The sequence below is a fragment of the Acipenser ruthenus genome, chromosome 8 (assembly GCF_902713425.1).
Source record: "Acipenser ruthenus chromosome 8, fAciRut3.2 maternal haplotype, whole genome shotgun sequence".
NCBI classification, from domain to species: domain Eukaryota; kingdom Metazoa; phylum Chordata; class Actinopteri; order Acipenseriformes; family Acipenseridae; genus Acipenser; species Acipenser ruthenus.
The window spans coordinates 48,240,406-48,267,311 of NC_081196.1; the positions used below are offsets into that span (position 1 = coordinate 48,240,406).

At 38.2% G+C, this 26,906-nt stretch overlaps 1 protein-coding gene across 6 annotated transcripts in view; it reads right to left on the bottom strand.

Annotated features, from left to right (window-relative positions):
- Window positions 1-26,906, bottom strand: part of LOC117407463 (B-cell CLL/lymphoma 9 protein-like) — an 88,011-nt gene that overhangs the window by 28,630 nt on the left and 32,475 nt on the right. For 2 of the 6 annotated variants that reach the window (XM_059029124.1, XM_034012531.3), the window contains exons 1-3: window positions 9,460-9,873; window positions 7,307-7,490; window positions 1,725-1,805 (exon numbers count right to left, since the gene is read on the bottom strand). The gene's annotated coding sequence lies outside the window, so the exon portion shown is untranslated. Of the gene's footprint in view, window positions 1-1,724; window positions 1,806-6,679; window positions 6,736-7,306; window positions 7,491-9,459; window positions 9,874-26,906 lie in introns of those variants that run through there. The other 4 variants (XM_059029120.1, XM_059029122.1, XM_059029123.1 and 1 more) reach the window with 4 other exon arrangements.

The window sequence follows — 26,906 nt, forward strand, 5'->3', positions numbered from 1 at the left end:
ACAAATTATTTATATCTGAATTACAGTCCCAATTGGTTGACATACTAGGCTCAAGTAAAAACGTAATGATTCCTAATGATTACCCACATCCGAAACTGTGCAACTGCCCACAAGTGAATGAAAACTGAATGTGTGGTATATAATATAATTAGTTAAGCAACTGAGGTGTTAGTATCATGGTTAAGTGTTTTAAAACTAGAAATGGATATCTATAAAATAAAGCATCCCCAGGAGCATACTCTAATGTCATTTTCAATCAAATGATTTGTAAACATGAAGTAAAACTGTGTAGGTACTCTATGTCAAACCATGTGGTCTGTATCATTCACATGGCCAGAGATTAAAGCAGTGAAAGGGTTCATTTTTATAGGAAAATTACTCCCACTATCGACTGTGACCAAAAGAATCACAGAACACATATGTGTAACAAGTATTAAGCCAATATCTCTAAGCACTGGGTCCTTATCATCCCGAAACCAGTCACGTGACCCCAATATGGTGGCCATCTTAGGTCGCAGGCCAAAGTGAACGATGCCTTTAGATTATGCCTGCAGAGTTTCCACAACACAAAACATCTGAATAATGAAACATTAGCATAAGTAGGTGCGGCAGCAGGTTCACAAACTCATACAAGTTCCCTTTACAGGGATGCTTAATGACTGATGTACAATATGTGGAATAACTTACTGTCTTCGAGAGATGTTTTAAAATGAAAGAGTGGCATCGATGGAGTGATGTACAGACAGAGACACAACAATATATCTCCACAATCTGATACTCACAAAAACATGCAGTATACTAAATAATACCAGTCATCTCATATGTAAAACAAATGTTCCCGTCTTTTACAGTAGCTACATGATTAGCTCAATGGTGAACCTACAGAATCCATACTCAGTTGCTACAGACTTCAAACATTATTCCAGTATATCCATGTTGACCTTGACTGATTTCAGGAAACACCTTGCTTTCAGCACAGTACACATTAAGTACCTCAGCCATCTTAAACAGTGCACTGTGTTCCACAGTCCTGTGTTCTAAGGCAGCGTATTCCAAAGCAGTGTTCTGCCTCTCTATCAGCATTTGCTTTCCTTCGATCAATACATTAGACAATCTAATACACTGCATAACTGCTGTGCAAGTCTTTCCTGGACTCAGCTCCTCAGTATTCCTTAACTGTACTACAGCAAACTGCTTCCTAGACATAACAAATAACTGCAATACTCAGGAGGTGTTCCAGATACCAAATTACTCATGATAATGAACAAGAGGTTTAATTAATCCACAAATGCTTAGTGTAAACTTTTTTTTCTGGTAAACAGTGATGACTTTCAAGGGCTCATGCATTAGAAAAAAAGGCAGTGATAACAGTCTTAAAGCCAAACACTTAAAGGGAAAAAACTATGGGGAAATTGAGGGGTTTTATGAAACTGACCAAAGGCCCTACCAAGAAGAGAGAGAAACACCCTTTTCAGGGAAGGTTCAACTCTTCAGAAACACAATTATTTCAATCTATGGTGCAGTCTTCGCATGTGAAATAACGTATTTTTCTCAACATGCAAGAATGAGTAAGACAGTTGTGTACTAGAAACTATACTGTGGTTCAAGACCGTTCTTTAATAAAAGCATTCTCACTTTGGATTGTGGAGTCTTCGGATATTTGCAGCTAGTGAGCAACTTCTGATAAAACACAATATGCTTCTGTGGCAGGAAATGTGACTCACCATGTCCCTCTGTGTCATGATATAGCCGTGGCCATCTCTGTAGCTGCACTTCAACGGTACAATAGAATTAAATCCAGCTACCTGGAAAAAGAAAAGACAGGTGTTATGGTTATGAATCATTGTAGTTCACAAATATCTACAGCTTTATATGTTCAAAAACAAAATGATTGGGGCTCCTGAATGGCGCATCCGGTAATGCAGGATGTGCCCTATAGCTTAGAGATCGCCGGTTTGAATCCAAGCTATGCCACTGCCGACCATGGATGAGTGTTCCCAGGGGGTGGCACAGAATTGGCCAAGCGCTGCCCAGGCAGGGTAGGGGTTAGGTCAGCTGGGGAGTCCTTGGCTCACCGCACACCAGCGCCCCGTGGCTGGCCGGGCGCATGCAGGTCGGCCTGTACGCAGTTTGGAACTGTGTGGTCCTCTGATGCTGTAAATTCTGAATATGGCTGCACGGCGGGCTTGCTGAGCGAAAAAAAGTTTCAGAGGACACGAGTGCTCGTCTTCATCTCTCCCGAGTTAGTTTGGGGGTTGCAGCGATAAGCCAGATTGAATAATAATTGGACATTCCAAAATTAGGAGAAAATTTGGAAAAATGAATAAAAATAATGTATTCTCTGGGTTCCCGAGTGGTGCTTCCAGTAAAGGCGCTCCACATGGAGTGCAGGATGCACTCTATAGCCTGGACATCGCGAGTTCGAGTCCAGGCTATTCCACAGCCGACCGTGGACGGAAGCCCCCAGGGGACGGCGCACAATTGGCCGAGCGTCGCCCGTGGGGAGGGAGGGTTACGTCGGCCAGAGTGTCCTCGGCTCACCGCGTACCAGCGACCCCTGTAGTCTGGCCGGGTGCCTGCGGGCTTGCCTGCAAGCTGCCCGAGAGCTGCGTTGTCCTCCAACGCTGTAGCTCTTGGGTGGCTGCAAGGTTGAGTCCGCAGTGTGAAAAAAAGCGGTCGGCTGACGGCACACGCTTCGGACGACAGTGTGTGTTCGTCTTCGCCCTCCCAAGTCAGCGCAGGGGTGGTAGCAGTGAGCTGAGCTTAAAAAATAAATGGCCATTCTAAATTGGGAGAAAATAATAAAAATAATTGGCAACGACTAAATTTATAAAAATAAATAAATAAATAAGAATTATGTATTCTCTGAATGTCATTTAAAAAGAGCCAACCCAAATAACACTTCATTCCACAATGTGCAACAAACCAACACTATGGTGACTTGAAGGGAGGCATAGGAAGGAAGTATTTGACCAAATACTTTGATGGATGTCCCTGAACAGAAATTGTGTTCGACCACAGTTGCTATTGCTCCTATACAAATATTATTTCCCTCTGTTAGTCTTCCAGTAGATTCCAATACAATTAAGAAGAATTGAAGCTTAGCAAAAAACTTTGAAATTGTCAGCAAAATATGTACCTATATTACCTAAAGATAATTCTTAAGTTAATATGTACAGCTGACTCCTTCCCCTTAGGTCTGAGAAGTAAAAGGCAGAGACCTAGACTATATCCTCCAAAAGTAATGCAAATGCTCTCTCTGCTCTGTAATAAACATAGCCTTCACAGACCACACATTAGCTATATCCTGTCCCTCTGAATTACCCCAGATGCTAATGTACTTCAATGCCATTATTATGCCATGGTATTAAATGGCCAGGATATTTTTTCCGGCATGACTCAACACTGGCAAGGTATGACACTGGAACAGCACTAAACTGGCATGCTGTTATTCTGGCATAAATCTTTATTGGCCTGGCATTGAAAACACTGGCAGGATATGTTGGCATTGCGTTATATTGTCTTGGCAATAAAGAGTTCTGACCATTTGCAAAATATGTCTTAAAGCTGTGCCAGTTGCAGCACATTATTAACTGCCTGAGGGATATTGGCCATTTATACTGAAAACCTGATTAATGTGGTGGGCGACACAAGAAAATTACCAGAAATTAACAAAGGTTTTACCCCCCCCCCCCCCCCCCCCCCCCCCCCCCATTAGTATCATAAAAAGGGATTCCACAAAACCTGCACTCAAAGTATGCAACATATCAAGTTGCATTGCTAAATGTTTAAAAAGAGTTTACAGTGCAAGTGTGTAGCAACAATTACCGGCACAGAGACAATTGAACAGAATACCATATTCTGGCACTCAAAAACAAGTTTGAATCGAGGCCTTAAACTTTCCAGTGGTCAGAAATCAAATTTTGTTGCATATGCGACCCAAGAAATTGTTTGTGCAGCCATCATTTGTTTTAAGCAATGCATGTGCTACCCGATAAGAAACGTACATTGAAATTATCCGGCAACAAACTCCCCATCCCGAGTTGTACGGCTTTCCTAGAAAAAGGAGAACATTCCGGGGGACTATTCTACTTGCAAGACGTCTTGCTCATTAAAATATTTAGCATATTTATAAAGAGGAGATGATTATCTAGTAAGAGATACCAGGATATTTAATAAATAAGGAGTCTAAGTGGAGAAAATGGACAATACAATACCCACCCCTAGTCTTGCTGTAAATCATTTGTTGTTGCCATAGTGTGTGCTGGTATTGTGTATATTGGTCTTGCTAGTGAAGTGATGCTATCAGGCCTGGTCTGGCTTTAATTGTTTTAAGGTTTTCCTGTGCTGACAGTGGAGGATATGTAACAGATGCAGGTCCCATGCTCCACCAGTAAAATCTTGCAGTCCACTCACTTTGATTTCAAACAGTTGACAGGAAGAGCCCTCCCTGCTCAACAGCTTACTTTGTCACATTTCTGTTGAAGATAAGCCCTCCTGTGCATCAAAAAAGGGGAAAAAGGAACTACTCCAACACAACTTAACCGGTTTATGTCTGTAGGTCTAGTAATTGATTTGCAGTTTACTTTAGCCAGTTAACAGCATATTTAGCATGGGTTTGATGCTCACATTGGCACATGATTTTTTAAATTCTATTTCTCCATTGCCATAGGGACCACTATCTTTAAGAGAGGGTGACAAATAAAACATTGCTAAACTGCATACTGTAGATGCTATACAAAGTTTAGGTGATAATTGCCACATAAACCTAATTTTGTTTCATTATCTGTTTCTATCAATTGTTTTCTGTCTAGATGCATGTAAACCTCGCAAGTACAACATAATTTTTACTGGCGTCATCTCACTTTTGTTCTATACAGTATTTGCCTCCATCACATGAACATCCATGGTCCCCAACAGGGTTAGGGTCAATTTCTGTTTTTCAACTCCAATTCCATTTCCAATTCCTTTTTAAAATCAATTGATATTTCAGACCACACAAGTGACCCGCAAATTGACATTAAAACCTCCAGACCTGCGACAGTTATTGTGCAACTTGCAAAATAAGACTTGTATGTAAAATCACACTTTGGGTGACGTAAAAAAACTGAAGTTTGTCACTGAACATATGATTGTAAGCACACTCCATTCATTGGTGGGTTCTTAATTCAAGTTGCAAATTATATCATTTTAAATGAACCAATGTTGTTGTTTTCTTTCAAAATATAACTAATAATTTAGGTCAGATCATTGTCCCACATTTTCTCGAGGAAAGGGGATACCCTGAACCCCCCTCCCTGTTCTGGCAATGGTCTGATTTTTTATTTTTTTTTTTCCCCACTGTACTGTCTCATAAGTTTTTTATAGCACTTTAAATACAGTGTGGTAAAAACAGTCATACAATGCTTGTGGTTAACAGAATACTGCTAACAGCAATTTTGATCAGTGATGTGTTGGATTGATTTAAAGGGAATGGGAAATTGATTTTTACAGTATGCCTAAACAGTACTAAACTAAAAGAGTAGTTCTGTTCACACAGTGAGTATCAAGAAGAGATTTTGAACACTTTAGAAGATCTGCCTTCTCAAACTTGGCCCCTTTTCCGTGCTTGTTTTCATCTGTCACGTGCACACCCTGATTATAGGCCACTAACTTCAAAAATAAGGAGACTTGAGAGTTAATATTTTGGGTTGCTTCTTAAAACTCTTCAGGTAAATTCACAATGCGAGACCATAAGAATCTGAGAGCAACAAAGGTAACACTGGTCCATTTGATGTGGAATGGCCCAAAGCATAATGACCGGGTGCAGCAGGCACATAAGATATTCAAAAATTTCACACAGTATATTGCTGCAACATGACAGCATAGGAGTTTTAGTAATACAGCCACAATGGAATTGCAAGATGATTATAAAATGTAGTGTTAAACTGGCTTGAGTTCACCAAGTTTTAAATTAATCATAGCAATACTCTTCCAAAAGTAAAATTTACAAAAAAACTCTGGATTTGGCCAAATACATTTCAGTCAGTTTAGTCACTTTGAGCAGTGGAATAAGACGGCAAACAAATAACCGTCTGAATTGGTTCCCTACAGTCTCTAAGTATATTAAAAATAATTTAAAAAAATAAATAAAAATAACAGTGCGACTTACACACATAGACAGATGAATTGACATGCTTCTGCTCATACAGTATACACTGATTCGGATATCGTATCAGTAACTTCTGCTAAATAATGTCCTAACCAAGTTTTATCATATTTGGATAACCAATTCTCTAGAATCTGATGCACAACTCTATAATGTGTAACATATGGGCACACATTTCCACTACACCCCCATGCATCCATTCCCCAACAGGGTATAATAATCCATATATGTAACCAACAAGTATAGAATTGTATTCTAAACCAATTAAAATGTCCTTCTAAATATTGCACAGGAAAGCTCACGTCAAGTATGCACAGACACCTCCACTATAAGCCTGTTGCTGGTAATATGATCTCCCACAAAATGGTGATCTCACACACACACACATCACAGTCTGATTTGCTCAGCCTCTTTCACTTTCCATAGGGCTTGTCGGTTCTAGGGTCAGCATCTAGCTTACTTCTTACTGTAAATCTGTCTCACTCTTCATTATCAGTAATAAATTGACTGCACATGAATATATGGGATTACCAGAACTGCAGACCGAGGTCTTCTGTCTATCCAGAGGACACATACGCTGTTAAGAGCCACACAGAGATGTCTGTCGAGAGGAAGGGAAGACATCAATCCCCACCCCTTAACTACTGAATGGAATTGGCAGCCTTGCATGTTAACCCTACCTTTACTACAACAATACGTTGCTTTCTAGTGAAAGTATATGGCAGGGAGGAAATCAAGCAAATTCAGTACTCTTTCTTCACAACAGTACATTAACATTTTAAACATCAATAGAGTAGACAGAATCTTTTATTATTATTTCTTTATTTAGCAGACACCTTTATCCAAGGCGACTTACAGATACTAGAGTGTGTGAACTATGCAGCTGCTGCAGAGTCACTTACAACAACGTCTCACCGGAAAGACAGCGAGTCAGTGAGTGAGCCAGGATTTGAACTGGGGACCTCCTGGTTACAAGCCCTTTTCTTCAACCACTGGACCACAAAGCCTCCTAATCTTGTCAGCCAAAAGGGATCACTGAAGGTACCACTTACTACCAACAAAGTGGTCTTGATCCATAAATGACCAGGCTCTTAACATTGACTGAATTAGTACTGTATCTGGTGATTTTCTTTTTTCACTCTACCTAAAAGTCATTACCTTGAAAAGCCCCCAGATCCTAATGGCAGTGGCACTTCCTCATCGGAAGAACTTGCAGGTAGAGCCCTCTGGGAACAACTGGACTGCTAACAGATTGCAAATTTCAGGTGTAACCCCTTTCAGATCCAAAAACAGCAACCACCCAAAATCCAGGTTCTCTGGTTTAAATAATCCATCCACAAACCTAAAAGAAAAAAAAATAACGAGATTCGGAGTTTATTGAGAAGCTGTGTCTTATTGCAGTCAATGAAATGTGTATTTAACCACTTAGAGGCAATAAACAACCAACTGTCCTTATTATATAGCATTCTTCATTATGTGTTGACCGGAGGGGACTGCAAGGGCTGCTTTTGGTTTTATTTAGGTCTACCTTGTGCAATCAAGTAAAAGTGTGCACCCAAGTTTGATTCGTTTTTTTTAAGCCGGAGGGAAAAACACTTCTGCCTGTGTAAACAGCTGGTCCCTCAACGTTGCGACTGCATTCACCAGCATTGCCCTGGGTGTTCATGGAATGACAGTGGGGGCACCCAGAGCTCAATCTTCTGATTTAACTACCAATTTAAACCACTCTTCCTTTCGAATTTCTGTGTCTGGTCCAGTTGAGATATTCGCCTTGTAAGTGTTGCCCCATTATGGGAAGAGTTAGTCTGCCATTGCACTAACCCAATCCACTGAGACAACTTTGTTTCAAACACAAAACGAATACCACCTCTGATTGCATCAATGGGTCTTGGTGGAACCTCTGTTGACTGTGATCTCTGCCACTGTTATGGAGTGGAATCAATAAAAAACACGCTGTTTGTACCCAGTTCATGATGCCTTGCTGGAGTTTTGTACATACCACAGACAGTTCATCCAGAATTTTAAACACTCAGTTGATACTTTTGATAAATTGATACTTTTCCTTTTTATGGTGTTATTGAGCAGCTTTACTTTCCTTGCATTTATCTGGAATGATTTATGACTGATTTCACAAACCTCTATTAGAACCTTTTACTTTACCATGGTCCCTATAACATGGTTGGAACCGATTACTCAATGAAAATGTGTAGTTTGAGGTCTTCCAAACTGTGTTCAGATCCTGTAGATATAGCAACACCTCCTGAGCAACATTTAAATAAGACACACAACTCAATGTGTTTAAATAGACACAAAACATATAACTTCTTATTTGGAATGTGCCCTTTTGTGTTCTTGTATGGCCCAATTCTTACAATTTTTTTTAAATAGCTTACAGTAGTACCTCGCAAGTAAACGAAGATTTATTTATTTTAAGATGAAGCCCCCCTCCTCAATAAAACACACAATGCTTTTAAATGTCAACTTGAACATCCTGTCAGAATGGATCGTGTACTCGCCTTGATTTACAATCAGGTACTCGTAGTATTTGATACAGTAATTCTGATGCACATCATTATGCAGTACTACTGCCTTCTTAACAAGTTGTCACGAATACTGTAGCACCTATAGGACCAGTAAACTGGAAAAGGAGAAACCTGAAACTAATTCCTGTACTGACTCTTTCCAGTCGATGTTAGATTGAAGTACCTCTTAGAACACAACAAAAAGCACAGAACAAAAGTTGGTGAAACTACAAACAAAAAGTTTCAGATCAGTTGCAATCAGTCGACTGCATTGATTTCACCCACGTGCACAAACATTGCTCATTATCTCTTTAAATCTTAAAGGAAATAACCGAATACGCAGCCTGCAGACAAAGAAATGGTAAATCACAAAAAGAGTATTAATATGACCACGTTTTCTACCAATCATTTCCAACACAAAACAGCAGGGGGAAATATGTTAATATTTAAATGTTTTACTAATTCTAAATGTTCTTACTAAACGACCGATACCGGTAACTAAATGTACCAAAAATAAAAACAAAATCAATCGATTAAATGCTTACAAAACAGTGATAAATACACTAGCATGCTTACATTGATTAAGAACCGAACATTATATTATATATATATATATATATATATATATATATATATATATATATATATATATATATATATTACTCCCGAACTATAAAATCGAGCAAGGCCAATTTTTTTTTTTTTCAAAACGAACAACTACAAATAAGAGAAAAAATTGTATTTAATGGTTATTTTTATATTTTAGACACGATAGCTATTTAGACTCACCCCGTGTTTAATATATTGAGACCACATTCCATAATAATGTGGTACATCCACTCCAAATTAATTTCACACCAACATCAGTAAGAGTATCCAACGATTATCATCTTTTCTTTTTAAAAGCACTCCTCCTCAGACGACAAAATCCTCCAAAAAAAAACCCATCCACGGTTGTTAATAAAAATACAAAATACACACGTTGACGTTGGTTTAAAAACCACAGCGCTGGGACTCCGTACGCCAAACAAACAAACACAGAAAGTTTCCCGAAGAAGTTAGTTTCAAACTTGTGCAACTTTTTTTTCAAATAAGTTGTTCCTGTTTCGCCAAACTTGGGGGAGGGGAGTTCAAATAAGCTCCGTTCTAGTAACATTTAAGACAAAAGTTTCTCAGTGAGAAGAGAAGGCTGCAGTACTACCGACTCACCAGGATAATGCAGTGGTCGGGAGTTTTCCTAAATAAATGCATTGTGCAAGAATGTTTTTGTCGTTATGTATTTTTGAATAAAACGTGTAACTTGTTCATGGATTTATTTTTTTTTAACTACATTGAAGCACAAAATATACTTGGGCATTTATTCATGCATTTCTTATTTTATTATATATATATATATATATATATATATATATATATATATATATATATATATATATATATATATATATATATATTTACCGACGGTGTTTAGAAAGACTCCAAGGTGTAGCCACGGAAGACATAGTAAAACTCAAATATTATAATATAATACCTTTCTCATAATTTCTGTTTGTAGGTAAAATGTGTTAAATAATATTTTATGGCATGACATTCAACTTGGAAATAGTAGTAAAAAATAATGGTTTTGCATTCATCCTTTGGTATAATTTTATCACATAAAAATGACCTTTTTGATATGTTTTATGTTAGTTGTGATACCGAGTAGCCGACAACAGTCTCCTTGCACAGTTGCTACATATAGATACATAAAGTCCATCCGGCTAACAAACAACAAAGTAACAAAAAAAAAAAAGTCCTTCTTGTATTATTTACACCTCTAAAGTCTTTACACCTCTGTCTTTTACAGCACACCTCTACAGGTCACGTGATTAACTGTATCTTTGCAGTGGCGTATATCATTTCAACACAGTGAATAGAAACATATTCAGTGGCCATTAGTTTGCTGGCATATGCACCCCCGCTTGCTCAGAGCAGATGGAAAAGTCCGACTCCAAACAGTGATTCTAGGTCGGGTCGGTGTGCCATTGAATACATTAAAGCCTGGAATCAATGCATGAGTGTTACAATCATAAGGGCAGTAGCGACCCAGCCGTCAGGAAAGCTGCAGGCGCTACATTTTCAGACACACTGCAGTAGTAATTACTGCAGACGTTAACCTATTTACATAAGAACATACGAAAGTTTACAAACGAGAGGAGGCCATTCAGTCCATCTTGCTCGTTTGGGTGTTAGTAGCTTATTGATCCCAGAATCTCATCAAGCAGCTTCTTGAAGGATCCCAGGGTGTAAGCTTCAACAACATTACTGGGGAGTTGGTTCCAGACCCTCACAATTCTCTGTGTTAAAAAGTGCCTCCTATTTTCTATTCTGAATGGCCCTTTATCTAATCTCCATTTGTGACCCCTGGTCCTTGTTTCTTTTTTTGTAGTAGGATGGGATATGGTTGTGTGTTTGAGGAATTTCAGACAAGTAACCCCCAGGCCTATTTATTTAATTTATTCCATTTGAAAATTGTAAAATTGTTTTATGAAAGAAAAAAAAAAATGTCCATGTTAAAAAACAGGGAAAGAACATAGTAGGTTATATTTCGTGACAAGATTTTTTTTTTCCCCTAGTTTTGAAAGTTTACTCTAGTGTTTCCTAGTAACATTGCTGGTATGTCTCTGCTTTATAAATACAACCTTGTGTAGTTCCTCAGATTTATTAATGGAAATTTATTTTTGAATTCCAAAAAATGAATTTGCTACAAAGGCTGGGGAGGGAAATGTAAAGGCTAATAAACAAAACACTTATTACCAGACAGTGTTGCCAGTGTTGTACTTGAGCAAATTATTTGGGGAATTTAGGCCTCAAACCCAGTGGCAACATAGATAAAAAATTTTAAAAAATGGATAAGCTTAGACCCTGTCTGTCTTAAATAAAGTTTCTGCCACATATTTTGTCCGCCCTTGTCAGGCCTGCTCATCAACAAATACATATGCAGCAGGAGAGAACAGCATAGGACAGATTTCTGTGTCTGCCAACCCTACACGTTTTCCATGGTATGAATTTAGCCCAAATTGAGAGTTTCTGTTTTTACCCTTCTGTTAATTTATTGCCAGGCAAATAAATCAATATAGCCTAACCAGTGTGTCTCTAGCCTTAACTGACTGTTTAAAGAAAGAGCACAGTTTGACGCACAAAGAGAAAGTGTCGTCACAAAGGGCCTTATTGAAAATGCATCATCTCCACTCAGCTCTGAATCACAGTCGTAGAATTTTCTTCAAAATATGGTAAACAAACAATTCAGAAGAACCCTTTTATTTTCTGTATGTGTGGGTGGAGCCTAGGGTCTAATTTTACAGCTGTAATTCACTTACCCCTCTAGTTAGGGACCTGAATAAGAGTATTTGTTGTTGTCTGTGTTCCTCCTTTCCCCCTTTTTATAAGCATGAAACAATTCCAATTAGTTCCCTCTTCTAGGTTCTTTCTTCATGTTGCAGATAAACAAACCACAGAAATGTGAATCTTGCTTGTTTGCTGTTCCCTCACCTGCATACAAAACATATTCGGTAATGCAAGGGATTAAACAACCTGGTTTCTGTATAATCCTGTGTATCTGCCTGCTCTACTCTATACCCTAGTGAGTACTAGCACGAGGAAACCAAAACCTTCTACAGCACACATTTGCTTTCAACAAGAGTCCCCTGAGCTAGTTGGATGCACTTGTTTTAATTTTTTATTCACAGGCATTTCTATCTGCTGTTTATGTAACCCAGCCATTTTTTTCAGCCAGCCTGCCAAGAACAGCTACAAAACAGAGGCTTTTATAAATAACAACTTTTTCGAACTGTGCCATTTCAAGCTCCTTTGTTAAACTGTTAGATTAATTTGTTGGTTGATGGTTGTTTTCATGAAGGAGGATGCCTGCCGTCATGTGTGACAACGTTAAGTACAGTAAGTAAACGCTTATAATGGTGGAAATTCCTTGTTCCTTGTTTTATTTTTTACATCTAATAGCAATGATGTCGAACTAATGTATCCCTGGATATAAAAAGTATAAACTGTATATATTCCTGTATATTATACTTTTGATATCAATTGTACTCCACAAGCGCATTCTATTTAAACTATATTTCCACCTCATGTTGTTATAAGAGACATATTGATTATGTTTCCCCATTCTGTGACTACTGCAACAAAACCAGCCGTGCTCTTTGAAATAACAGTATACAGTAAACTTCAAGCAGTTGAGACTTTCTAGTATCTAACTGTACAAGGACCCCTTTTCTTTGAAATGTTTTCTATTAAATCGGCTTCTACAAAATCATGTTAAATTTCCAAAACTGTTTTTAGAATGACATACAGTTTACAGGGGAACATTTATTAGCTTCTTACCCTAAATCTGAGAGTGATAACTAAATGTGCTACTCATTTCCAAAAGAATGACTAAATGCAACTTGAATGTTGAATAAAAGAGTTTCACAATGTTAGTTACATTCAGATAAATAGAACGCCTAAAATTCTACTGTAGTTAACCTGTGGATTAAATAGGCTGCAGCACGCATACAGGTATCCAGCATGTATTTTACCACCAGGAAACAATCGTCACTGGGGGCTAGTCTACAATCTGAAATGAGTCTCCTCATGAATAAAACAATCACGTCCAAAAAATAAAAAAATGAATTCTCCTGCAAATGAATACTGTTTGCAACTATTTGCAGCAAAATTGGGGTTGAAACTGAATCCCCTATGGCATACTGCATGTTTTGGGCAAAGATATGGCACTGTTTCGGCAGAGAAGCTGAAGTACAGTGACATCAATAATCCTGGAGTCTGAATACACAATTGTATAGGACATTTTAACCAACCAAAAGACTTACCAGTAAACATGTCTTTATTCGCTAAAAAAAATAAAAGGCAGAATAATTTGGTTACATGCTCAGTTAGGAGTAGGGGTGACTGAATTGCCTGACTGAGACTGTAGTGCCATTAATTTAAGCGCATTAAACATATAACAGTTAATATGGAAATGACACTCATTAGCTGTATTTACAGGGATGCAAGGAGATGATTAATTTCATAGTGTAATGTTGTCAGTTAATCAGGGGAGATGTTAATGAATGTGTCGGGTTATTAGAGCATTTTCACTCTTGTAAACCCAGAAGTAAAAGCTATAGCTTAATTTGAGCCAGGTGTCAAGCAGTTAACAAGATATATCTAATTTACTGTGGGGTGTAGACCTGTGCAGAGCAAGCAGGGTGGAAGATATGAAGGAATTAGTAAGGCATTATCAGATTATTATCTGGTAATTGCAGATGTAGATCCAGTTTTACATTTTGTTTAAGGAATCAAAGACCACATTCCGTAAACATACTTATGCAATAGTAAAGATAATAAACTCAGTATCATTGTTAATTTGTTTCTGTTTCATTTAAGCTTACTTCAAATTCAAACCTTGAAATGTATTCTCTGTTTTACAATAAGTATGCCACATTTACATTTACACAAACATTTATTCACCTAATTATTATTTACATTGTTTTCAAGGATATGCAATATATTCAACACGGTTGTTTTAGAAAAAAACAGCTATATATATATATATATATATATATATATATATATATATATATATATATATATATAGTAGCAATCAGGGTTAACGCAGGCAGACGCATCACAACGGGTGAGGCAATCCACAATATAAACAATTCAGTTGGTCTAATAATTAAATAAAGTTATTCGACTGATGAACTATTATTGAGAGCTACAGTAGATACCCAGAGGATGAACACTGCTGTGTTCCTTTCCATTAGCCTTTCATTTGTTACAACAGGGCACACTAAAGTCTTTCTTTGTCATCAGCCCGGGTTGACAAACAGCCTGGGCAGATGCTGAAATGACATAAAATTCGAAGCTAATTCGGCTTCTGCCCGCTGCAGCTGGGCACTTCGCCAACTGCCCGGGCATTACGGCAACGGTCCATAACATATATGCATGTTTTAATTTGCCTGAAATTAAATTATAATTGACATGGCTGAGGCACATTTATCCTGTCACAACTACGCTTCTTGAAAACAGTGTTTCCTGTCCTTGTTCACTGTGCATGGGGTATTAGACACACACCAGAGCACCATATCCACATGTAATGCAACACAAAACCTAGGTAAAGTGGGATCCTGGTATTGTGGCAGGATACATGTTTAACATTTTCAGTGCCAAAAGTTGCAATAATAGACCTCAGCAGGCCTTGTATTGACACAAATAGTGTCAATAAACCACATGCAAAGTATGAAAGTGTGGGGTCTTTAAGAAAACACTGCCTCCTTCTGGGGGCTCTGTTTTGAACATGTTGAGTAATTGTGAGCTTGCGAGACGTAAAGAAGCAGTTTTTCATGCTATTTACAATGACAGCCAAAAGGTTAAAGGGACATTTTTATTTTACTTGGTGGATTAAAATGTTCTAATTGCACTCTTATCTTTGAAGCGAAAAGGCTGACAGAGACAATGCAAGCATGTGCTGAAATAAATCATTGCACTGGGAATAGAACACAGCATTTTCACCTCTAGGTCAATATTCTCATTATAACTCTGGTCAGTAGGGATAAAGATTTTTTCTTAACTTGACAATATGGATTCTGGTACGTTATTTACTCAGCTGAGTCATTTGGTGCCTTCGCCACAAAAGCCAAAGGGGACCGTCTCTAAAAGATGGCAACATTTAGTTCTACTATGTCACACCCTCAGAGTGAAGTACTGTATCCCACTGTAAATTTGACAGTAGGGCTTTGTAGAGAAATAGTTTCAAAACTACTGAGTAAATGGAAATAATCTAGAATTTACAGTATGAAAGTGGAGGAGTTTCAGTAAAGTCTACCAGTCCAGTCAGTCTTTATCTGACACTAATTAGAGGGATGGAAATATGACTTCTATTGCATACAAGTTTCCCCCATTGCAGATGAGCTTGATTATCCACATTGTATACGGTAGGTAACAAGCTCAGATGTGTCTTATTAAACTCATAGCAACACCAGGAATGGATCAGACTGCTATGCAATGGGAGTCTTATTTTCATCCCTGAATTATAATGATGGTAATCACAGGGCAGCACGGTGCACTGTGAGATTCCAGGACCCCAGTGCAGAAAGCAGCAGAGTGACAGACTCAATCCGAAGCTCTCCATTGGTATCCACTGGATGTTTCTCTTTGGTTTACTCTATAAATCAAGTCAGGCACACTCATGGTTGCGAATGAATGAGGATGTTCTTCTTCTATTGTTTCCAGAAGAACTTATTTCAGGAAAGGACTTTGCAGCCCGCACCCACCCAAGAATGCAGCCCTCCAGGCTGTGCGAAGTAGTTAGTCAGTCATTATAAAAGGCTTTTTTTAGACTCCTACACTACTTCTCCTCTTGAATGCTTTCTGTCTGCATCACACACATCCATACTCCTGTTTTTTTCACTCAGATATTTAGTAAGTAAGGGAGCTCAAGTAAAATAAGCAATAAAACTCTATCTATTTCAAGGCTGGTGTCCCAATGTATTAGGCAGAACGGTGTATATATATAATATGATTTAAAGTTCTGTACAGAGGGCTGCCCACAAATGAGCTCCTTGGCTGCTTCAGCTTGTATCTCACAGCACCCTATGCTATATATTTTATAATAAATAGTTTTATAAGAATAATTGAACAGTACAGGTACATCTTCAAGTGACATAATTTCCAACCGATTTAAATTATGTGACACAAGGCATCTGCTACAAACCATCAGACATGTTTGATATGTGAAACTCTTTATACAGGGCAACTCTTTCAGAATTCATGCTCATTTCTAAAAGGGCCCTTTCTCCATGGTGACGTGGTGAAGTAAACATTCTCAGGGGTATCTGTCTGGGAACGTGCAAATCAGGCAGGGAGGCAATGGTTTTTATTTTTATAAAAGACATAACCTCTACAGCAAAGCACCCCCACACTTCGAAGGGTAGGCTACTGGTAGCTAGAGTAACTGTAGGCCTATGATTGAGCAAGGTTTTGAATTGGGACACTCGAACTGTGTTACTGTTACCTTTTGTGATACATAATTAAGAGCGCAATGATCAGTAAGTAGGGTGACCAGACGTCCCGGTTTAGCTGTGACAGTCCCGGTTTTACATCAAAGGTCCCGGTGTCCTGACATTTTGCTCAAAATCTTTTAAAAGTTCATGTAGCACGACACACTCTAAATACCTGAAAATAACGTGAACACCCGGTTTTAGTTTATGGCACCAGCACTGAAAACAAAATAAAATAAAAAAAACAAGGTAGTCGGGTAATCGAGAACATTATTTTTATAAAGTGATTAACACAGGCATGCATGCTTATTCCTGAGTGTGCCATGCATTTTCATATATTCAATATGAATCTACAATTGTGTGTAATACGGTCATTTTGTAGCTGTAGCCCCGACATAGCAGCGAGAGGTTGCAATCATCCGAATCCGCCAGGTTAAACCACATCAACATCGTCAATAAATAGAGCCTGACGCAGTAAAAAAAGAAAGAAAGAAAAATGCCAAAACGTAAATGTATTTTTAATGATTTAATGTATTATTAAAATAGCCTATATTTAAATGGTATAATTAGTCTTATCAATTATTTAACAATGTGTGCCGGTTTTGAGCTTTGAAAATATGGTCGCCCTATCAGTAAGGGAAACGCAGCTGCCTAAAGTGGACTGGGCAGCTTCTGTATTGTATATTACTGTTCATCCTGAAACCCTCCATGGTTTCCAATTTGTGATCAACAGCTTTTGAAACCATCCTGTACTGTTGATTGATAGTGACTGAGGGTACAAGTGAGAGAGGATGTACTCTGATAAGAGAGGCTATGAATGGCTTTGTTTTGTCTGGAAGTGGGCTGACAGTGTAATAAAGCTTGCTATCACACTCCCGGTATGAAATGCACAACTGGCACAGATTTTATAGCCGTCCACTCGGTGGAAGACCCCCCCACCCCCCACCCCCAGGCTGAGAGTTCCTACCAACTACTTTTTAATATCAGTCCAATACATGCCCAATAAATACCCCTATAATAAATGAAAGACATAACAGACCAGCTTCATGGTAGCAGCAAGGGAAGGGTGGCACTGGCACAGCAGTGTTTTATGCTTCTGGTCTTCTGATATGGATGTTTTTTTTGTAAACCATTCTCTTCATATTTAATAAGAAAGCAATGTGGCAGATTGGGAAAATTTGATTATTGTTTTTTTTTTTTTTAATTCTGACAATGGAATCCAAGAGAATTAACATATATATCCTCTTTAATGACAAGCCGACTGAAATGACGACTTTGTGAGATTAGCAGCTACTTCTGTGTTAGTGCTAATAGAAATAGTTGATTGAGTATGCCTATGATGCAGTAGGGGTAGGACATCACATTTTACCCACCCCTTAACCTAAACAGAACCATCATATTTTTCCAGGGATTCCACAGCTTTGTTTTCAGATGGACGTGTTGGGAATGCAGTTCCTCATAGCAGCTGTCAGATGCATCCCGTCTTTGCCTGTTCGAGTTAAATCCCAGAGTGACAAAGCTGCAAGTCGACATGGGTGACAGAATAAGCCCTTTCCTGAGGAGTCACTCAGCTGAGCCCCAGATCTTTAAACTGAAGCTGAAGATTTAAAAAGCATTTCAGAGAATATCAATATACGGGTGGGGGTGCAGCAGCTACACAATTTGCATAGCGCAGTTACATGCAAATCTATTTTCTAAGAGCAGTCACTGCTAATGACTAGAAATGGCTACAGAGCTATCAGCTTGGGAATGCTAAGAAATCAATACAGCAGAGGAGAAGTCTATCTGTGCCTGCAAGAAAATGGCACCTCTTGTTGAAAAGACTTCTGTCACTGTTTGAAATGAAACGGATGAAGATTATTTTTCTATAAAGCACTAAACCTCTTTCAGACAGAAAACCTTTAGAAGACCAAGGACAGGTAGTGTCGCTATTCTTTTGTAATGCTACAGATAAGGCTCACCTTAGAAATATGTGCAACAAGTAATCTAAAGCTAAACATGGGAGTCAATACAATATACATAGGGCTCTTCATTTTCGTTTTTTTTTTTTTGATCACTTGATGTCCCTTCAAGTTATATTGCGCCGACTTCATTAAACTCTTGGAAATCAGTTGATTATGAAACAAGATCAATTTAGTTTTTTCTCCCGTAACTTGAATGAGACTCAGATTCTGTTTCATTGACAATGTAAAAAAAAAATCACGTGCTCATGCAACACATGCAATCACACATTCTCCAGGCCAGCTGAAATTTTACAATGTATTCGTATCTGAAATGTTTCTGTCAACCTACAGCAATTGAATGTTCTAATTAACCCACATCTATCATCAAGATTAATATCAATATTGACCAAAGGGTGGACTCTCTCTGCCTATCCTTATCTCAGATACTAGAATATGGCCATTAAGTTATATAAAAACATACCATCCCATATTCTAAAGGATTAGCATGCCAGTGAGTGCATAGTGGACTCACTGTACTCAAACCAGTCACACTTATTTATTATTATTATTATTTATTTCTTAGCAGATGCCCTTCCAGGGCAACTTACAATTGTTACAAGGTATCACATTATTTCACATTATACAGATACCACATTATTCTTTTATTACATACAAATACCCATTTATACAGTTGGGTTTTTACTGGAGCAACCTAGGTAAAATACCTTGCTCAAGGGTACAGCAGCAGTGTCCCCCTCCTGGGATTGAACCCACGACCCTCCGGTCAAGAGTCCAGAGCCCTAACCACTACTCCACTCTGCTGCCCCTCATGTAATACATGTTGTAATACATGTTGTACAATACAGTCTAGCTGTTCAAATTTTCATGTAACAATAAAACATGACAATAACGTTCATGTAAATTTGACTGTCAACATCTACTATTAGATAGATCTTTTCAGGAATGGCACAATATATACAAACTCTGTCTGCTGCTTTCCCTTTTTTCTCCCCTGTTTCTGTAACACACATTTGTGAGGATGGGGAAAGATATTATTGTTGCGCTATGCACCGAAGCTCATAAGTGAATCAATGTGTACTGAAGCCTTTGCTACACTTATGTTCCTAATAACCACATAATTTCCTTACAATCAGCCTTGATAAGCCTTTTGAGAAGCATGTTTTGCTGGAAAAGTGAATTAGCAAGGCAAATAACATGCAGAACACACATACCTTTCTACTTGCACTTTATGTAGAACTGTGTGGGGTAAAAAAAGAAATTGGATCAGAAGAGAACCTGTCTCCTTGGAGAAGAAAAGATCCAGCAATGTGCTCTCATGAGCAGGGGTCTTCATTCCAGGTATAATACGCAATGAGGTTTACTACAACATTGTGTGGTGGCATGCTGTTCCATTCAAAACTGCCCGCCCCTGCCTTGAGGGTCTCCTGACCTTTCATTGATTCAGTGATGAAGCGGATAGAGTCAAGTAGTAATATGTGCCAGATGCTTGATATGCATTGCCAGTGGAATGTCTTGAGATTCTTATCGATCGAAGGCCTTGTATCTGCAAAAATGTCACTCAAGGCAAGGTCTAAGTCACTTCTGGTGAGGGCAGTGTTTAAGTGTACAAAGACAGCGTCTAACTGTTTTAAGGATTTTGTTTATTTGTACTAGCCTTGAACATATATAGTACATTTATAGTATCAGGGCACCCGTGTCACAATACAGTCAAAGTATTTATCGCAATGAAAGATGTATGTATTACAATTACAACAATATTCGTCAACTAGTTCACATTTTAATGAAGAAACAAACCAAAAATGAGAATGACTGCAAAGCAAATTCTTTTCACTTATGGTACCCAGTATGTCCCTCAAGTATTCCAAAAGTAGGGCAGAATCTGATTTAAAGATAAAAGTATCCTTGATTAAAGCTATTTACAATAATGTTTAAAATAACAACTTGCCCAGACGGAGAAGCAGATAGCTAGAGGGAACCACAGACAGGAGTTATATTTACGGATATATATATATATATATATATATATATATATATATATATATATATATATATATATATCTTTTTTTTTCTTTTTTTCAACAGGCTTACTAAAACTTTGTTCAATTGAACTGGAATATAAAGGGCATGTGAGTCTATTTGGTATATTTTGGGCTGGATTTTCAAAACTATTTACTTCAAACCCTCATTAGCACATAGCGTAATTTTGTGCTGAAAGGAAAAAGAAAACCACTAAGCATCAAAAACTAATCAGAAACAACTTAATATTTCATCCAAGCCCCTGGATTAAAAGTCTTAGGGGTAGATGTACTAAGATGGGCCAGTCACAGCACAAACATACTGCAATTTGCGTTTTTGTTATGGCAATTCACAAAGTGTACATTTTGTCGTATGTACTAAGAAAAAATATGTAAATGAAGAGATCCACAATATACTAATCTAAATATTATTGCATCATCTTAGCGAGATCTCTAGCGAGAGTTGTGAGACATTTTTTCAAATAAAATAGCGGCAGTTGAGTTGTGGTTTGCTGCAGCAGAGGGTGCCCAAAGGATAACGTCTCTACATGCAAGGGTGCAAGAATCAAAATAACATGTTTTTGTTAAATGTAAACGTCATGTGTGTAATGCATTCTGTTCCATCTTCATTTTACTTATTTTAATACTGTATAAATGAAAGGCAGTTTAATCCCATCAGATTCTATAGTGGGGTCCCAACCTTCACCCCCAAAAAGCGTTTCATAATCATACAGTGGCCCCTCACTAAACCGGACGTGTCTGTCAGACATAAGGAGGTGTCGGGTTTAAAAACAATACAATAAAATCGCACACACATACATTTACAGTTCTTGATGTATTTTAAATATAAATCACTGCGCTGAAATAACACTAATGTGTTTTAGGTAGGCTACACATTACATTATGTAAAATATAAATCTGTACAGTAGGCTTATACAGTATACAGTACAGTAGTAAAATCAAATGAATACCTAGTGCACATTTTTGTACTTTAGCCTACTGGTAACACAAAATAAACCATGCTGCTGCATTGTACACATTGGTGTACAATGTGAATAAAAGATTATTTTAAATTGAAACTAAATTATTTTAGGGTTTTTTTTTATTTCATTTTAATTATTATTATTTTTAACTTGGTCTACTTAGTAGCCTAGACAATTAACACACAATAGATCATGGTCCTATACAGATGCTCAGAGGGGGGGTTAGTGGCAGTGTATTGCTCCCAACATGCTGGGAAAACTGGAAATGCCATAGAAATTTGTTTTCAAGGCTTGTAAGTAACCCTGACTTTAGTGAAAATGAGGTACTTGGGTGTTCGTCTCAAAAATACATTGAGCACACCTGGCAACACATGAGAAAAAGCGGACTGGGAAATGCCAGTAACAATTGCGCCTGCTTAAAACATGCTTCCAAAAGTTCTTAACAAATTGATGCAATTGTAAGTGTCGCAATTGCCCGCAGCGTTAGTACATCTCATTACAATATTTTTGATCCCTCATTTGCACCATCTCCACCCTGTTTTTGTGAATTTCTGTAGGAATGCCCAGAATTACATACTCATTTAAGGCTAAAATGCAAATAAGAATGGTGGCTGCAGTTCCGCTACACTTCCGACTGGTTTGCAATGATTGCGACAGACGCAACACTTTAGTACATCTACCCTTAGTTGTTTATTGCTGGTTTGGTAAATCTACTGGGTGTGTTTCTAGTTTCTAAAAAAAAAATTGCTAATGACGAATTGGAGTAAATAGCTTTGAGACTGTAGCCCTTTGTCTGTTAAAGTAGTTATTTAGATCGACTACTCATTGTTTTAGAATGAAATGTCCAATGTTACAACGCCCCCCTTTTATTTTAGAAGTGTTGTTTTATTTCTTTCTTTTAAAAATGATCCCAGATGTTAACAAACCAGAGGAAGTCTGTAAAGCCTCTACATTTCAAGCCAATTCCTCACAGTTTGAAAACATGTCTTTATATAATGTACCGGTAATTCAAAATATATATATATATATATATATATATATATATATATATATATATATATATATATATATATATATCCCCTCTCCAGCAAACACAAGCACAAAAATTCCCTGTCCAGCCCAAATTTCAAATGAATGCAAGCCAGTCTGAACTGGATGAATTCCAGATAAATCGGAAGAGGCAAGATTTGCAGAGCTCGGATTTGAATCAGCGCCAGTTGGCCCCCTCCTAGCAGTATCTGCATTTCAATGCCTAACTTGTTCAATTTTAAAACTTGCTTGGATGTTTTGTGACATTGGATTTTTCTAAGTGTAATTAGTAAATCAATACCGTTTTCCAACCCTCTTCAATGTGGCAGAGGGCCATTGACAGGGGGTGATACACACCGTTGGTGCTCTTTTAGTATTTCAGGTCCTAGTACGGTATACCTGAACTTCATATAACTATATTTGATCTGATATTAGTTTGCTAAAAAATTTAATTCACTACTTGCACACTAATGTTTCCCTGGAGGGTGTGTGTTTTTTAAGTTATTTATTTTAATATAACTTTGCCAGTGATGACTGCTTACTGCATATGATACTCAGCGATTTTGTTTTGTAAGCTCTGTGAATGGTAACCCACTATAAAGGAGCTCAGTGGGCTATTGTATAATCTTACTGGCAAGTCTTTTTCAAGTAATGATCAAAAACCATTGTTAAACTGTTCAGGCCATTATAGGTCTCCCTCATCAACTTGTACCTTGTGCAAATAAAATATTTCTGCTGAGCTGCATGTAAAATTCCCATTATTTCAAGTTATGGTAAAAGCCACATTTAAAAGATCTTTTCAAAAAAGTACTCCAGCTTCAACTACAATAAAGCCCAATCAGAAAAAAGCAAAGAAGGAATCCTTTTCAGTCATTGCCCATACAGTAAAATCTATTCAATTCAGTAACTTACAAAACTTAGGCCTGTCCTGAGCCTGCAGGCATACAGGGCAAGTGCCGCAGGCCTCTTGTCTATCTGTATAAATAAATCAGACTCTGTATGAAAAAGACATCAGGCACCATATCTGACTTTAAGGGCTGCCGTACAGCTGAGGCCAAAGGTCATTGTCACCACCTAACCAGCCCTAGCAACTGTAGACAAGGTCTTACTTGGGTCTAGCTCTTGGGTCAGGAGGCCTGCTGGCCTGTGTTCCACCACTGAAGCTGCATGTTTACTTACAGCACTCCCCCCTCCCCTAGGGACCCATTCTACATTCTTTCACTGGCCTCCCTGCATTCTTTCACTGGCGGAGCTGACTACTCTCAGTTACTTTATCCTCTGAGCAGCCTAAATGAATCTATTGATTTGTAACGAAAGAAAGAACTGTGCGTTTCTGGCTATATTTAACATGCTCCACGGTGCTGGACGCCCTTTGGCCTAGATACAGGCGTAAGTCTTTGTCCTGGCAGTCTTGCCAGAGAGATTTTTTCCCCCTTGTCTTTCCTCCCCTGAAAACCAGACAGTGAGCCAAAGGCAGTCTACTTTCTCCACTATCTTAATCCACGGGAGCCCGAATGAACAGATGCCCAGTGGCTACCAAAAGTATGGGTTGGGCATGTTACTTTTAAGTGTTACCATATGACTAATGATTCTTGGTAAAATGGACCCTTGCTACAGTTATACATAGTCTCTGTGTATATGCTGAAAATGGGGTAGAACATCATTAAAAACTAACATTGTTTTGAACAGATAAAAGCAAATTACATAAATATTTTTATAGCTCTATCAAAATGGAACAACAAAGACTTTACATAGTTAAGAGATGGTGGGCTGAATCTAAATATCACCACTGTTTAAATATTAAAATAAAAGACAAACATGCACCTCATACTCTCAATCACTGTTAGAGATGGGTGTATACAACAGTCCTTACTACTGAATATGCTTTATCATTATTTAATATTTATATTCACACAATCCTGCATTGTGTGTATAATGAGATGTGTGTTAGAATGAAGGTAATTGCAACAGGATGTAATGTAGGCAAGAGCCAGCTTCCCACAGACATTTTATTAACAGAGAACCTGATAATGAGTGTGACGTGTGCATTTAATTCCTCTTAAAATCACCTTTATTATAATATTCCACTCCCCAAAACATTGGTGAATTGTACATCTCTATAAATACAATAACAGGACATGATAAAAAATTTGATCTTTATCTATTAACATTTCATAACCCTGACCCTCAATGGGGCTGCAAGTACAGCATTTAGCACATTGCATGAAGACACTAATAATTAAGACTGTAATAATTTAGTTAATCTTGCAACAAAGAAAGTGGCATTTAACAAGAAACGAGTGCTCTGGTGAACAAAAGCAAACCATCCCCCAGGACCCCATCTCACAACAAAGTGCTTAAATGTTTATTTAACAAATATTCTTGAAAAGTTTAATAAAATGCCTAGCTCCCAAGATATAGCCTTTGATTAATCAAGCACTAAGTCACCATAGCCGAGATTACAATGGACTGCTGATGGGCCATCACAAGTTCAAAACCAACCGCATTGGAATAGTTCCTGTGTTTCAATGCACTGGGTTCTCTTAATTACAACAAGCTACTGCAGAACTCTTCTGAAAGCTGTGGCACAACAGCCGTCCTTTTTGTTCTGCTGTCAATTAAGACACAACATGGAATTTGGTGTTTCCGACATCCCCACTCCTGGTGGGTGGGGTTTGGAAATGAAAATGTAGGCAGCTAACCAACCTACCATTACATGCAGCAAGCCATCGGTCAGTGTTTAGAGGACCTGCCTGGCAGTGTGTGTGCATGTGTGTGTGTGTGGTTAGTGTGGAACATTGACAGGATAAAACTCTTCAGGCACTTTAACACTGGCAAGGATCAGATAAAAGCCACTTGCATAGGTTTTTATACTGTATAGGTTATTTTATACTGTACTTGTATTTGCTTTGATATATTACAAATGCCCCCCCCCCCCCCCCCCAAAAAAAAAAAAAAATCCTAGTTTTATATTTTATTTTTTTCATTTGATATTTTGCTGTGCTTCTGTGTCAGGAGGAATGGCGTGTTTTAATTCAGAGGGCTTCGTTTATGTTCGCAAGATGTGGTGGTGGAAGTGGAGATCTTTTTTGACACTTAATCAGTTTGTTTCATGTTTTCTGCCAGTGAAGTACTGTAGCTGTGCTGATTTAATTGACAAATATGCAGGGCCTCCCTCACATTCAGATTTCATTTAAAGCACTGGAGAAGTAAGAATGACAGCAATTGACTGACAGTCAAGTACCACTGACATTGCCAGGGCTGAGGCCTTCTGGATATGACACCTGCACTTGTGTAGTGAAACGGGAAACACTGAACTCCAGGTGGCATAATTATATTTTCCTGTCTGTCACAGTTAAAACAAATCTGTTCTAAATGATTGTTATGGGGATATTTAGATTTATTTTAACACACAAAATTACCTGCTAATTGTGTAGAGAGCTGCAATTTAACAAACCTGTTACTGATAACCATAAGCGCTACTGATAAGGAGGACAAAAAGAATGAACAGCCCTGGTATTAATATCCTAAGTTGCATTATAGTTGCAGCTGTTGAACTTTCACTGAACACACCTTTCACAACCCGCTTAAAAACATCTACACATTTACCAAAGCCAGGTACTCAAAAAAGGCACTGAAACAAAAGTCTCCTTGGATTAAAACCAATACCATGCTGAGTGTAAATTCTTTGCCCCACAGACAAGAAGTTCTAGTTCTTCCACTTCTTTTGACATTCCAGAATGTAAGGCCCACATCAGTAGGATGTATCTGGGATGTAACAGCCACCACAGACTCCCCTGTGTGCTTCGAAGTGTTTACATACAAGCCAATGGCACACTTCTGACTGTTTACTGCCTTACATACCAACCCTATAGAATTATTGAAAAAAAAGAGAAACAAATGGAGGTGGCAGCCCTTGGGACAGCAAGGCCCACTTTTTTTACCGTGTTGCTAAACAATTCATACAGGTGCCACTGTTTGCTTATTACAAGTGACCCTAAGCATTCTGGCAACATTGGACTGGACCTCATATTCAGTAAACTATTATGGTGCTGGGCAATTTTTTGTCTTGTGTGGATATATTGTGTGATATTCCTTCTTTCTTTTCTATACCTTTGAGTGAATAGGCCAAACTGGCTGTCACAGTTCTCCCACATGACCTTCCTACTGAGCCCTGCAATGGATTTCCTATGGTACAGTAGCCTGCAAAAA